A 12,951-nucleotide genomic window follows, 5' to 3' on the forward strand; every position below is an offset into this window, starting at 1 on the left:
GAATGAGCCATGGACCTGGTGGGAATCTCCTTGTGCAAGCGTAACTTTCCTGGATTTTTTCTTGCAGTTGATCTCACTGGCTTGTACATCCTGGCTTTTGTCTGTGTATGTATGCATTCCTTGCACGAGGCTTTTCCATCAGGAAAGATAGTTGTCAGTCACATGCTGTGCCTTTAGCCTGCTATCACATAGAACAACTAGATTCTTGGCTTTAATACTTCCATTTGGCTGAGTCGCATTTTCTAAACTCTTGCTTTATACATTAGCACAAGGTCCATCTTGTTCCTGCTTTCTCAGATGCACCTGTGATCAACTTGGTGGTAAGGACCGGGCACTGTGAAGGTGACCTTCTTACTGTTTTCACGTAGTTGAGGGGTTCGGTAGAGCCATGCAGAGTAAAAATGCAGCTTAGATTCTCAGACTCACAGAGATGATGATGCAAGGTCAAAATCATGGCAAAGCCACACCAGAACAAGTCAGTTTGGTAGTTTCCAGAGGAAAGTCTCAAGGAAGCCCCTAGGCATTGAGTCGTGGCCTCGGTGTACATCTGCTACGTAAGTCAAGCACTAGTGGAGCAAATAAACCATCTGGTATGGTTTACAAGTTGCCAAATCTCCACCTTGCTTACAGGAAGTCAAAGATGCCAAAGTTCTTTTTATCAGTGAAGACTTCTGAATAACTGAAATCATGAAGCCAAATACTTTCTTGATAGAAAGATTACAGGACGCATTCTTCCCTACTATATGTAATGATAAATGGTTGTTTTCTATCCCTGTCTACAAATCTCTTATCCATTCTGTGGTGAGACTACATTAATACTAATGGAATCGGGTTGGGCATGGTAGATCAAAACTGTAGTTCAACTGCTGGGAGGTGATTGGAGTATTATGGGGTATTATGGTTCGCGTCCAACCTTGTCCTAGAAGTTTGAGTCCATATCTTAAACGGATGAGTGGTGTAGAGCCAACCAGTTATCCCTGTTATGGGGGAGAAGGCAAAGTCAGGGAGCCATGCACGCTGACTCTCACCCCAGGATGACAGGCGTATCCGGCTCACGCCAGAGACACAAGGTGTGACACTCGCCCTGGGAAATAATCAGTGGCGCAGCAGGCTGGAGGCATGGCTCGAGTGGTAGAGAGCTTTCCTGGCGAGGGTGAGAGCCTGAGTTCAGTCTTCTCTACCACCAAAAGCAAAGAGGAGACTCAAAAAAATCAACCCCGGAGGGTCAGAAACGCACAGTCACAGGCATACAGCAGATCCGTGAAGTGGCGAGATGGGCTCAACTACTCCATTGTATAACATTTCCATGTAGCTGGTAGAAAACGAACGCGTTTCTCGTTCGTTGAGCTTTGTGGGACTGGGCAGAAGCTCTGCTAGCTACAGAGACGCCACATCTCCCTCAAGGGAGCAGAATTTTCCTTTGGGCAGTATTTGAGCTCAAGGGATATACTGGACATGCTAGGTGGGCACTAACGCACCTGAATTTTATTTATTTATGTTTTTGGAGGTATGGTCTTGCTAACGCTTTTTCCCCGTGGCTTGGAATGAACTGTAATCCCCCTGTTTCTGCTCTTCAGGTAGCTGGGGTTACAGGTGTGGGCCTCCTTGCCTGGCAAAGGAAGAAACACATGGTTTGAATCTTCCTCATCAATATTGACATCTTTTTAGATCATCCACTCATTTGAACCCCTTCATTTGCTGTATGAAAATGCCCTGAACCTTACCTAAAGAAATCTGGCTTTGCCTAAACACCTACCAACACTTGGGCATCATTTGAATAAAGGAAATAGGAAATAAGAGATGTTTTCCCTTTCTTTCATCCAAAAAGGTGTGTACCAATTATAATCACAAGATTACATCAATTTTTATATGCTGAGACTTGTGGCTTCTTCTGTTGGCCATGAGAGCATCATAGACAAATGTAATCTTTGCCCACAATAGACGGATGGATCTCCTGGGAGGCTCTGACAAGACCATAAGACTAGAATTTGTACTCAAGCCAGAGCATTTCTAGTCCTTGTCTCAGAAAGCGAGCCACAGTGGTAAAATATTAAAAAACAGTGAGTCTCTGGTTGAAGAAAACATAACAGTAAATACAGAGAACAAACTATGTAACAGAAAACTAAAAGGTAACAAAAAGAAGCAGCAGAGACCATTTGGACATAGAAATTTAAATAAAGATAATGATACATTTGGCTAAAGAACCAAAATACTCTAAGCTATATGAATGGAGAAAGCTTTAAAGAAAACCCCAAACATCCTGTGGAAAATGTACTTGCAAGGAGGGTTGTTAAGAGATTCATTTGAAAAATTGGAAGACAAAATTGAAGAAGTCTCCTCTGAAGTTTGAAAATAGGGAAATGGATGAGAAATCAATGAGAAAATTGAAGCAAACTGGAGACCAGTATTCTGTCATTCAAACATAACATTTCTTCAAGTAAAAGAAGAAAACGTTGGAGGTATAAAATATAAACTAAATCATTCCAAAACATTTTCAGATGAGTAGAACAAATTTCCCAGCTGCAAAGAAAACACTTGTCTCTGGTCCCCTGTACTAAAACCTATCACATTGCAAATCTGAGAAATTTGAAGTTCAACAAAGAGAATATCTCAAATATTTGGGGATAGAGACAACATAGTTCACATGAGAAATCCAAGATTTCAGAATGCCATCAGCTATTTGAGTGACACAAGAAAACCAGACAGACCAGACAGAAAAAAAAAACAAACAACTACAACTGAAACTTCATCGAATCAGTAAAAGCTGTTTTTTCAAAATTCTGTATTTAATAACTACTCATGAATTACAAATGTAGAAAAACAGTATTCTTTCCCAAACAGCCATCATTTCAAATATTGTGCTCACAGACTCTTTTCTCTGGAAATTCTTGGATCATGTACCCACGTCAGTCATGGCTATTTCTTATGCCATCTCAGTTGCATCAGGGATAAGACAATATTCCTGAGAATATCTGTCCTTGTGACTCCATTGACATTAGCATTTACTCTCACGGAGTGCCTGTGGCTCGTATGAGTGATAGTGGCTAGCCAGTGACCCAGAGGATCACGGGACACAACCAGCTCAGGAGTGAACTCTCCCTCAACCAGCAGAGGGGAAGTTCAAGTGATAGAGCACTACCTGCGAGCAACAGAGGTGATCTGGAGTGAGTGGCCTGGTATTCAAACAGAAGTTACAGAAAGGAACAAGAAGTTTTAGCGCTAATTAACAGAATGACCTTCTATATGCCCAGTGTCATGCAACCCACCCAGAAGAGACAAAGAAGAAAAGAGAAGAAAGAGGATGATTTTTTTTTTTTTTGCTGTGACTGCGTTTGCTGCTTGGCCCCTGGACTAACTCGTGAGCCGTCATCTCCCTGGGTGTGGTGGCTACCTGACTTCGGATGTCCAAGGCCAGCTCGGCTTTCAGATGGCAGAGCACAGGATGTCTCCCCTTGACCACAAGTGCCAGCTCCTGATGCCGAATCTTACTGTGCATATTCTCCTTATCTGCTTCCCTGAAAAACTCTAATAACTACTAAAACAAAGAAGCAAAGCAGAAGGAAGTGTGTGCTGCCAAGAAAGGAACCTCAGTGCAGGAGGAGAGAGACAGACTCCCCAGAGGAACGGAGTCAGCCGAAGATCTCTCATCACAGAACACAGACATTTTCCTGTCTTGAGGGAAAATTTCTCAGAAAGATTAAATCTGTAATCCATCTGCTACATTTGAATTTGCCAAGGGAGCCCAGTAGTAACAGCAAAGATTCTGGAGTAAATTAATAGGAAGTTCTCAGATCACTGAGCAAATGATAAGAAAATAATATTGAAAACCAGTGCTGTGCTAGTAGGAAGGGGGAAAAAATCTAGGCTGCTGCTTAACTAAGCTAAGCCATAATGGATATTCATGTATTTTTTAGATAAATATAAACCTGAATATTAAGGAAATCAATAGAATTGTGTCATGGTTCTGTTCTGAGAGTGAAATGTAATCGGAGCATGTGTATATGTGGGTGTGACTCCATACCTAGAAAATAGCTTGCAATATGAAAAAAGACAGAGCTTAGTCCATAATTCTTACAGTTGCAAGCTAATAGGTATTGCCTTTAAGTAACATAGGAGTAATAATTTAAACACAAGAATCACACTTATGCCTAGAAAAAGAGTAGACTAGGAAGAGATCATGTGACTGGTTTTGTTCTTAAATACAATCATCATCAGAGTATATTAACAGTTAAAAGCAAAGCAAGTCAGAGGAAACAATGTGCTGCAATTTTAAATAATAAGCTATTGCTAACATGTAGCCCTTACAGAAATATTTTCCATTTTAATTGTGTAACCGAATTTTCTGGGTAATCTTCTAGCAGCTTATTGAATGGATTCCATGCAAAAAAACCCACTTTGTTTCCCTCATGTTTGACAAAATTCAGTTACTTTTATAATCTTGGTTATAAACCAGCTTCTTAGATCATAACTTTCTGATTTGAAAGACATGTTAGAAATTATATAGTCAAATTACATAGGAATCTAAAGCCCAGAGACAGGAGAGTCAGAAATGGATCCGTTCTTTATTAACAATGGTGATAATGTGCCAAGAGAGATGGGCAAGCAGGGCTTAACCAGAATGGGTGCCCTCAGTCCAATCTGCTCTTCCCTTTGTCCATCCTGATTTCCAGCTAGATCACACCTGGAAGATGACTTCAAACCTCTCAGACACAGTTTCTTCATTTTAGAAATGAGAGGTGATGATTTTTCCAGCTGAATGGGCAATACATGTAAAGGGATCTGTCCAGTAGTGAGTTCTGGGTGAGCTGGCATGGACAGCCCTGAGGTTAAGGGCTCAAGTGGCCCAGGCAGAAAGTGTCTTGTCGGCCATGTGTGAAATCAGAATGACTGAGAACTCATCACTCTGAACGTGCTCTGCGGGAGAAAGAAGAGCGCTGTTAATAGCGCCAGGACCTCGGATTAAGTTAGGGTCATTCAGGGACCCTGGAATATGTGCTGCTTCTGTGAGACAGTGAGATCAACACAGGATATGTGCAAGGAGTGTAGTTTAAGGACTTTGGAAAGATGCCAGGCCAAGGGAGGACCACAAGAAAAACTTGTAACACAATGGCCAGTAGTAACCTTGAAAAATGTTCTCCTGGAGGAGAAAGCTCTTAAAGTGACTTGATTGGGGCATCTGAGAGACGGGGGAACAAAGGGAAGAGAGAGTGGGCTGGGTGATTACTGTCAAGTTGTCTTGAGGGTTTGCAGAGGGATAATGAAAGCGGAGGACCCTCAATTAAAGGCTAGAGTGAAGAGTCCAAGCGGCTTTTAGGTAGCTTAAAAAGAGCTTTCTGCTCATGGAATGGAAGAACAGACATAGTTGAGCAGCAAACTCTAGGTTGCAGAGTTCATGAGACATTTAAAGGCTCACCAGAGAGTTCCACTTCTAAGATGGACTCTGAAGTATCGTATGGACATACCTGTATTTCTCCCCAGTGGCGCTGCCTCTCCTCACTTTCCAGGTCCTCAGAACCTTCACAGGAAGGGTAGCTGCCTTCTCCACCAGAACAAGCGTACCAGGCTCAGCCACAGACCTGAGGCTCCTTCCCCGCAGCTCTGCACCGAGGGCAGCCAACCTGGGCCTCCTTTCAGAGGCTGTCGGGAATTGGGTGAGAGGGTAGGAAACATTGGCAAGAAATAGCTACTGTGAGCCAGAGTTAAGAGACCTCCTTGAGACTGAAGCTTAATGAAGCGAGTCAATTAGAAGAAAGACCAGGAATAAATCTTCCACTGCCCGGCTGCTCTCTGGGGACAACGGATTCAACTGCTATCAAAGACACTGAGACATAGAGAAAATTCACTGTCGGGACACCTTTTAGCAAACAAGGGCATGCAGCAGCCATTGCCGAGAAGAATGAAAATCAGTGTGTTTCCTTTACAGAGCAGAGGAAAGCGTGAAGAATTGTGGAGGTGGGCCTGCCACCTGAAGTCAAAAGCACAATCACAAACCGCAACATCCGACTGGTCAGGAGAAGTCAGAGGACATGGAGAAAGGGGGAAGTCTATTTCTTCTACAGACAAGGACCAAGGGTAGAAAAGTAGCTGGACACGGACCAGAGTTCCTCGGTCTTCATGAGGGAGATTGGTCATCCAAAAAAGAGGCCACAGGCCTCCCCTGAACTATGATCCAGGTCGTGGGGAAGACTGGCACAGCGTGAGAGAAGTGCCCAAGGAACGTGGGATGAAACAGAGAGCAGCGGGTAGAATGGCAGCAAAGCAGGTCCTTCCTTCCAATGTGCCTGAGCCAGGAGCAGGGAGGAGAGTTCTGCACCCCTCCTTCCAATGTGCATGCAGCCAGGAGCAGGGAGGAGGGTTCTGCACCCCTCCTTCCAATGTGCCTGAGCCAGGAGCAGGGAGGAGGGTTCTGCCGGGTTCCAGGCCCAAGCTGACATGGAAACCTGATCTACACGCACCAGGCCTGGACATCAGGCCTGACTCGACTCCACAGTGCGCAGGAGGCAGTGGCCCCTCTGGTGGCTGCAGGAAGGACCAGTGACCACCTGCTCACAGACCCCAAGGGAGGTGACAGGACTTGGTCCTGGTCCGGGTGGGGGATGGTCTCTCACGCTGGCCCTGGGGGTTTAGGGGTGGGCAGGGGATTTGTGGCTTGCGGGAGCGCAGCGCCCCGTGGCTGCTGCAGGTCACAGTTCCTCCGTGGACATGGCCGGGCCGGTCTTGCACTGCCCGTCCATGAAGTGTTTTAAGGGACACCGTCCACCGCTGGAGACTTTTGGGCAGAGCCAGGCAGAAACCTTCAGAAAGGAGTTCTAAGATGCAGTCAGTGGCTCTCTAGACCCAGGGCTGCCCCAGGGCCACCGAAGCCACCATGGCAGCCCTGGGCAGAGCCCCAGCCCCGGGCTGCCCGCTTGACCAGCTCCCCTCTCGGGGACCCCTCTTGGCGGTGCCCAGACCCCAGCCTCGCTTTCCCAGGTCTGCATCTCCTCTCTGCTCAGTGCTCCCCGAGCTCAGCAGCCAGGAGGAACATCTGCTCGGTCTCCCCCTGTCCTTTCATGAGCTTGATCCTTCCTCACCGGGTGAACCATGGAGATGGCGCCCGCCTCCTCCAGGCCAAGGCTCTTCACGGCTGTGATGTCCCTGCGAGACGGTTGCTAGGGGGAGACGGTTGCCATGGAGGACTGTTGCTAGGGAGGATGGTTGCTATGGCGGGCGGTTGCTAGGGCAGGGCAGTGGGCCTGCAGGAAGATGCTCTCCGAGAATGGGGAGCGGTGCAGGAACCCCAGGTGCACGGCCGCTCTCAGCCTGTCCTCCTCAGGGCTTTCTGCCACGCGACAGGCCGGAAGGCGCTTCAGGGCGGCTGGGGCGCCCTGCGACTCCCCCACGGGTCTATCCAACCACAGCACCGCCGTGCGCAGCAGGGTGGATGGAGGGTGGCCCCGCCTGGATGAGCCCCCGGGGTGGGGCAGAGACACCAGCAGCCTGGAGACCGTCCTCCCGGCCTCCTGCCCTACCCACCCCTGACCATGGTCACCCGGCCTGTGGCGGCCTCGGGTCCTTCAGAGCGTGGCGCAGCCTCGCCTGCTGGCTCGCCCAGGCAGAGGACCTGCGTGGTCAATGGCACAGAAAGTACTGTCCAGCGGGGATGACGGTCCTGTCACTGCGCCCGCCTGATCCAGCCAGCCTGATTGTGACGGGGATATCAGGGGGTTGGACCCACGAGGTACCTGGTGCTCGCCAGGCGTCTGTGAGTCCTCGGGGGTCTGAGGCCTCTGCTCAGCCGTGATTCCGTGACTCCTGGTCCGTGGCTGGGCTTCCGTGGTCAGAGCACTGGGTGCTGTGAAGGGAAGTCGCTGGAGGGAACAAACACACAGGCCCTGGCAGCAAGCAAGCATAGGGATGGGGTCTGCACATGTCGCAGCCCACAGGCCTCAGCAACCAGAGCTCCAGGCTCTCAACTGGCACGAGGAAGTGGCATCGTATTTAGAATACTTGATCTAGGTCAAGTGCGTGTCATTGGAAGATTTTCCACATTTCAATTTGGAATGAAAAAAACCAAACCTAATTTTCGGTGTATTAGAACTTTTCACCTCTGTTGGGTGACATTTGTCATGTATATGTATGTGTAGAAAGAAAAATAATAAGCCAATATTTTCTCATTGTCATGGAAAAAGACAGATGCCATAAACCGTCACATGCTTGAATTTCCTCAGGTTTGAGAGGGGACAGTGACAGACTGTGATGGCTTATATACAACCAGTAATTATTTTGTTGATTTTCACACTTTGCTATCAAGCTGAATACCTTCTAGAAGCTGCCAGAAAGCGTGAACTCCTGTGGATGCAAACAGCTGGACTTACTCGCATATACTTAACACTGGAACTTCTTTGAGCACATTAGTTTCATCTCTTTGCTTTACTTTCCTTCCGAAGGTGATTTATTATTCACGAGTGTTGTTTTCCGACTTCTGCAGTTGACATGTCTGTAATGTTGTCTTTAGCTACTCATGTTTCCTGTGTAGCTGACAGTCTTTTCAAAGGACTACCATCCTGGTGGCATGCATTTCCATACAGCCTGATTATACACCATTGTGACAGAGGAGGAAAAGAGGACATTTTCTCAAATGATAGTTATTTCCCATTTGATGTCTAGTATAAAGTTCCTTAATGTGTAATATTTGAGCTCTTTTATATACCATAAATGCAATGATTCTAGTAACTAGTGATGTTTCAGAGGACTGGTAATACTCATCACATAATGAAACCATTATGTGAAATTTTGTAGTATTGTTGTGTGCCCGTGTAGGCTTTTGTTCTGATATTGGGGGTATTCGATCATTTTGCTGCAATTTGAAGGAAAGAGCTTCAACTATTACAGTCCTCTGACAGCCACCCATGCCCCCCTTTGCTCTCTCACCAGGCACTTCCCAGCTCTAATTTCCCAGGTGCATGCCTCCGCTTCCTCGGATTGAACTCTGTTGCATGAATACCCTTCATGTGACATTTGACCCGTGTGCAATATGCTTAGCCTGCATTTCCAACGACCGCACTTACTAAAATGAATGGTAAACTTCATGTAATAGACAAGCAACAACATCGAATTCCCATTTTTTCTAATGCCCCTTAAACCTACCCTGTGTCGAATACCTTATCTGTATTGTTCCTGCAGTAGCTGCTGCAATATATCAAACTTAATGGGAATATAAATGTCAAAGATTTAAAATACAGTTATCTTTTCAATGGCAGGCAAATGATCATTCCCTTCTACAAAAGTATAGGCCATCTGCTGAAATAGAGAAACTTCTAAACCCAGTTGCACTCTGTGTGGGAAACCAACTCTGATTAAAGAACATGTCTGTGGAAGTAGAGGGCCCTAGGCTTTCAGAAGTCAGAAATGTGTTAAACTGAATACGCCAGTTCCAGAATGAATAGTCTGTAAGTGTGCTTTCATAGGAAAATACATTTGAGTCCAAATAGCTGAATTAAACAAAAAAAGATTGAAACTGAATCTTTCTATAGAATGAAAATCACATATTTTCAGTTACATGCTGTATTTCAGATTAGAGACCATCCATATGTGATAATTTTGTGATAGAAGTATAACAGACCTAAACTGGGAGTGTGTATGCACAACCATTGGGAAGCAGGGAGCACTGAAGTTTGTGTAGCGTGCTAAGAACTCACTACAAAAGGTATCAGAATTTATGGTAATAGTGGTTTGCCTCCTTCTACATTATCAGCTAATCACAACGACCCTCACAGAGATGGATGCTACTTCCTGTGTCTAGACACCATCTATTGTTGAGACCTATATTCCATTCCCTGGGGACACAGAAATAAAACAGTTTTGTTCATGAAGCAGCTGTGGGCAAATCTAGACACAGATATGTGCAATTCTGTGCTGTAAATTCTTCTGTAACTGTAGAGGTGATGGAGTCTAGGTGTGAATATAAATAGCTTTTCTAGTTCTCCTTGGAGGACTGATTCTAAAAGAAGTGTCATATGTCAAGAAATGAAGGTGCACCAAAAGAAAAATAGATATGAATGATGAAGAAAATGGAAAAGTATTTGACCAGTCAAAAGTGGGTGAATGGGTCAGGAAATGATTTATTATGATGTAGTGAGTGATTCTGGATTATAAAGTTATAGAAAGGACATTCAAGAAGATACTCAAGGGAAATATGGCCTCAAATTCCAGAAATTATATATATGATTATATATACACACATACATACCCACATATGCATATACATATATGTATATATGATTAGGGAAATCATTAGGCATATTTCCTAAATAGTCAAATACGAATAGTCTGGGGTAAAAAAGTAAATTATGTAGTTGTTGAAATTTTTGTCCCAATAACTATAAAAAGGTTACTATTGACTAAAAACATTTTCATTAAAGATTGTTGTGAAAGACATTGGCATTTAAGAAAAAGACAAAGATGTGCAAATGGAGGAAAAAAAAAATCATGTGGAAGAGAATGAAAAGAGAAAGAAAAACCAGCAGGTACATTGTCATGGATTCTAGGTATTTAGAATGTGTGGGAGTTAAACTCACCTGAAAGCTAAAGTAAGATCAACAAAGAGAAATTTCACAGAATTAGCAATCTGATCATAGCAATCAAGCATGGAATGGCCAGTGAGGTTGAGCTCGGGGCCAGGTCACTGCGATTTACGAATTCCTGGTGGAAATGGGGAAGCTCTTGTTTTGAAGTTAGGGCCTGAGATGAAAGGGCACAGACAAATCCGAGACTGTCCATTGTGTGACTTGGAAGCAGAAGTAATTCTTAGTGTTACAGGAAGACTAAGCAAAAGAGGGGACAGGAAGTGATTCCCAACAGAGTTGAATGAGATGATACATGGAATAGATTTTTTTTTGATCAGAGAATTTGATACAGTATGTACCACTCAATCTTCAATAAAACATCAGGAAAGGAATGACTTATGCACAAGTGCATTTAAGGTTAAATTATACAGATATACGGGAATTTTAATAATATTAGAAATATTTGGAAAATATCTTTAAATAATGTAAGATTTGCAAAGCAACTTTTTTGCAGGAAACAGTGGATGAATTAAATGCTATGTCTTACTAAAAACACCGCAGGGGTATGTAGTAGCTTTCTGTCATACTGTGTTTTCAGATGCAGAATTTTAAAATAAAACTTGAAAAAAGAAAAAAAAAGTATGTAAGATATGAGGTTACCAGAGATAACTTAGGGAATCATACATTTTTACTGACATTGTGTATTCCAAGGATTTTTTTTTTATCATTAATCGATAGCAGACTAAGGTTACAAATGTGCTGTCTGAGGCGCAATCCAGTGCCGATAAACTGACTGCCGAATTTAGGACACTAATAGTATAAATATGTTCATGGTGTGTGTATATATGTGCAGAAACGTGTACATTATGTGTACATATGTGCATAAAATGTGCAGTACATGTATGCATATGCATAGATATGGATGCATTGTAGGATACACATAGACATAGATACAGGAATGTGCATGCCCACACCCACACACATATGCATATATATAATATTCTTTCTTAATATCCCTTCACACATATGCACCTATGTATATTACTTATGGCTATTTAATTAATACCTGGGAACATAAGGAATGTTTTACTATATATCATACTTAGTAGCCTGTTTTAAATAGGCAACAGTAGAAGGAGGATAAATTTTCACATCACTAGGCCAGCCAGGGTAATATTAACTCTGAATTTTTTTCTCACTCAGCTAGCTGCCTCTCCGATTTATTTTTTGCTATCAGCAGGGTAGAGTTAATGAATGTTAACCAAAGAATACTTTTGAAAAGAGAAGAGGAAACTCAAATAAGCCACAGAATATGCACGGACTCGGCATGAAACTTAACGCGTGAAGAAGCTCATTATACTTTTTCAGTCTTCTTTACTTTTGGAGAGAACACATTGAGAACATTTTACAGCATAGCCGAGACTTTGATCAATCATCTCTGTAAAGTCATAACAATATTGCTCACCTTAACCCATGTCCCACACAGTTGACTTCAAAAGAGCAGAACTTCTCATTTGTTTTGAATTATCATTGTAAACATCCAGTGATAGCCTAGAGCTGTGCATGACACCTAAAGGAAGAGATGGAGGGTCATGGGTTCCCATGTACAATATGACCTTGATGAAAGTCATACATGTATGCAAAGGGATTGAGTGTCTTTGTTAGCAAATATGAAATAAGTCACATTTTGTTGAAGAGAAGATGTGGGATGCTCTTGTTAATTAAAAAATAACAAAAAGCCTAGAGCTGAAATGTGCAGATCTAGCACATTGCACAATCAGAATGTTATAAGCAAATACAACCTTAAACCCACAAATACTGAACACAGAAAACATTCATTAAGCACAAAACACTGATAGTGTTGCAGGTATGTGATGGAGACTGACTGTTTGGTCTGAAAGCACAGCACATCTTCACATTGGGAACAAATTTGTGGACTCATGCTTTGAAAACAATTCTGTCTTCCTCCCTCCTTTCCTCCTTTTTTCCCTCCTTCCTTTCATCTTTCCCTTCTCTTCTTTCTATTTTTCCAGGCCTGCCACTGTTTTTGTAAAATACAATGCTTGTTACCATTCCTGTGACTTCTCCCGTGTCTTTTATTTGTCCCCCCGGGTGTCCCCGTTTCTTTATCTTCGTGAAGCCACCATGCTTGCAACCTCTACTGTCCAGAGCTGGGGAGATCTAGATCCGCCGTGTTCTGACAGCAGGGTTTCCCACAACTGTGTGGATGATGGGCCAGACGGGAGACTTCCATGTCAAAGACAACAGTGCTTTGCTTTGGGTGCCACAAAGTCTGCAGGGAGGCACAGACGCCAGGTACAGTGATATTCAGAGTTGCCTGTTGAGCGTGGGGAATCAGAAGGCCTGGCCTTCCTGCTTGGAGCGTCTTTATCAGTATAACTAA

General features: G+C 43.8%; 1 long non-coding RNA gene across 1 annotated transcript; it reads left to right on the plus strand.

Annotated features, from left to right (window-relative positions):
- The first annotated feature begins 9,250 nt into the window (after positions 1–9,250).
- LOC150047510 (uncharacterized) lies at positions 9,251–12,575 on the plus strand. Its single transcript, XR_016539408.1, has 3 exons — positions 9,251–9,431; positions 10,404–10,508; positions 11,751–12,575. It is a non-coding gene; the product is annotated as an uncharacterized LOC150047510 (long non-coding RNA).
- Positions 12,576–12,951: the final 376 nt, after the last annotated feature.

Source organism: Megascapheus bottae, chromosome 23 (assembly GCF_031878675.1).
Source record: "Megascapheus bottae isolate mThoBot1 chromosome 23, mThoBot2.hap1, whole genome shotgun sequence".
Lineage (NCBI taxonomy): Eukaryota > Metazoa > Chordata > Mammalia > Rodentia > Geomyidae > Megascapheus > Megascapheus bottae.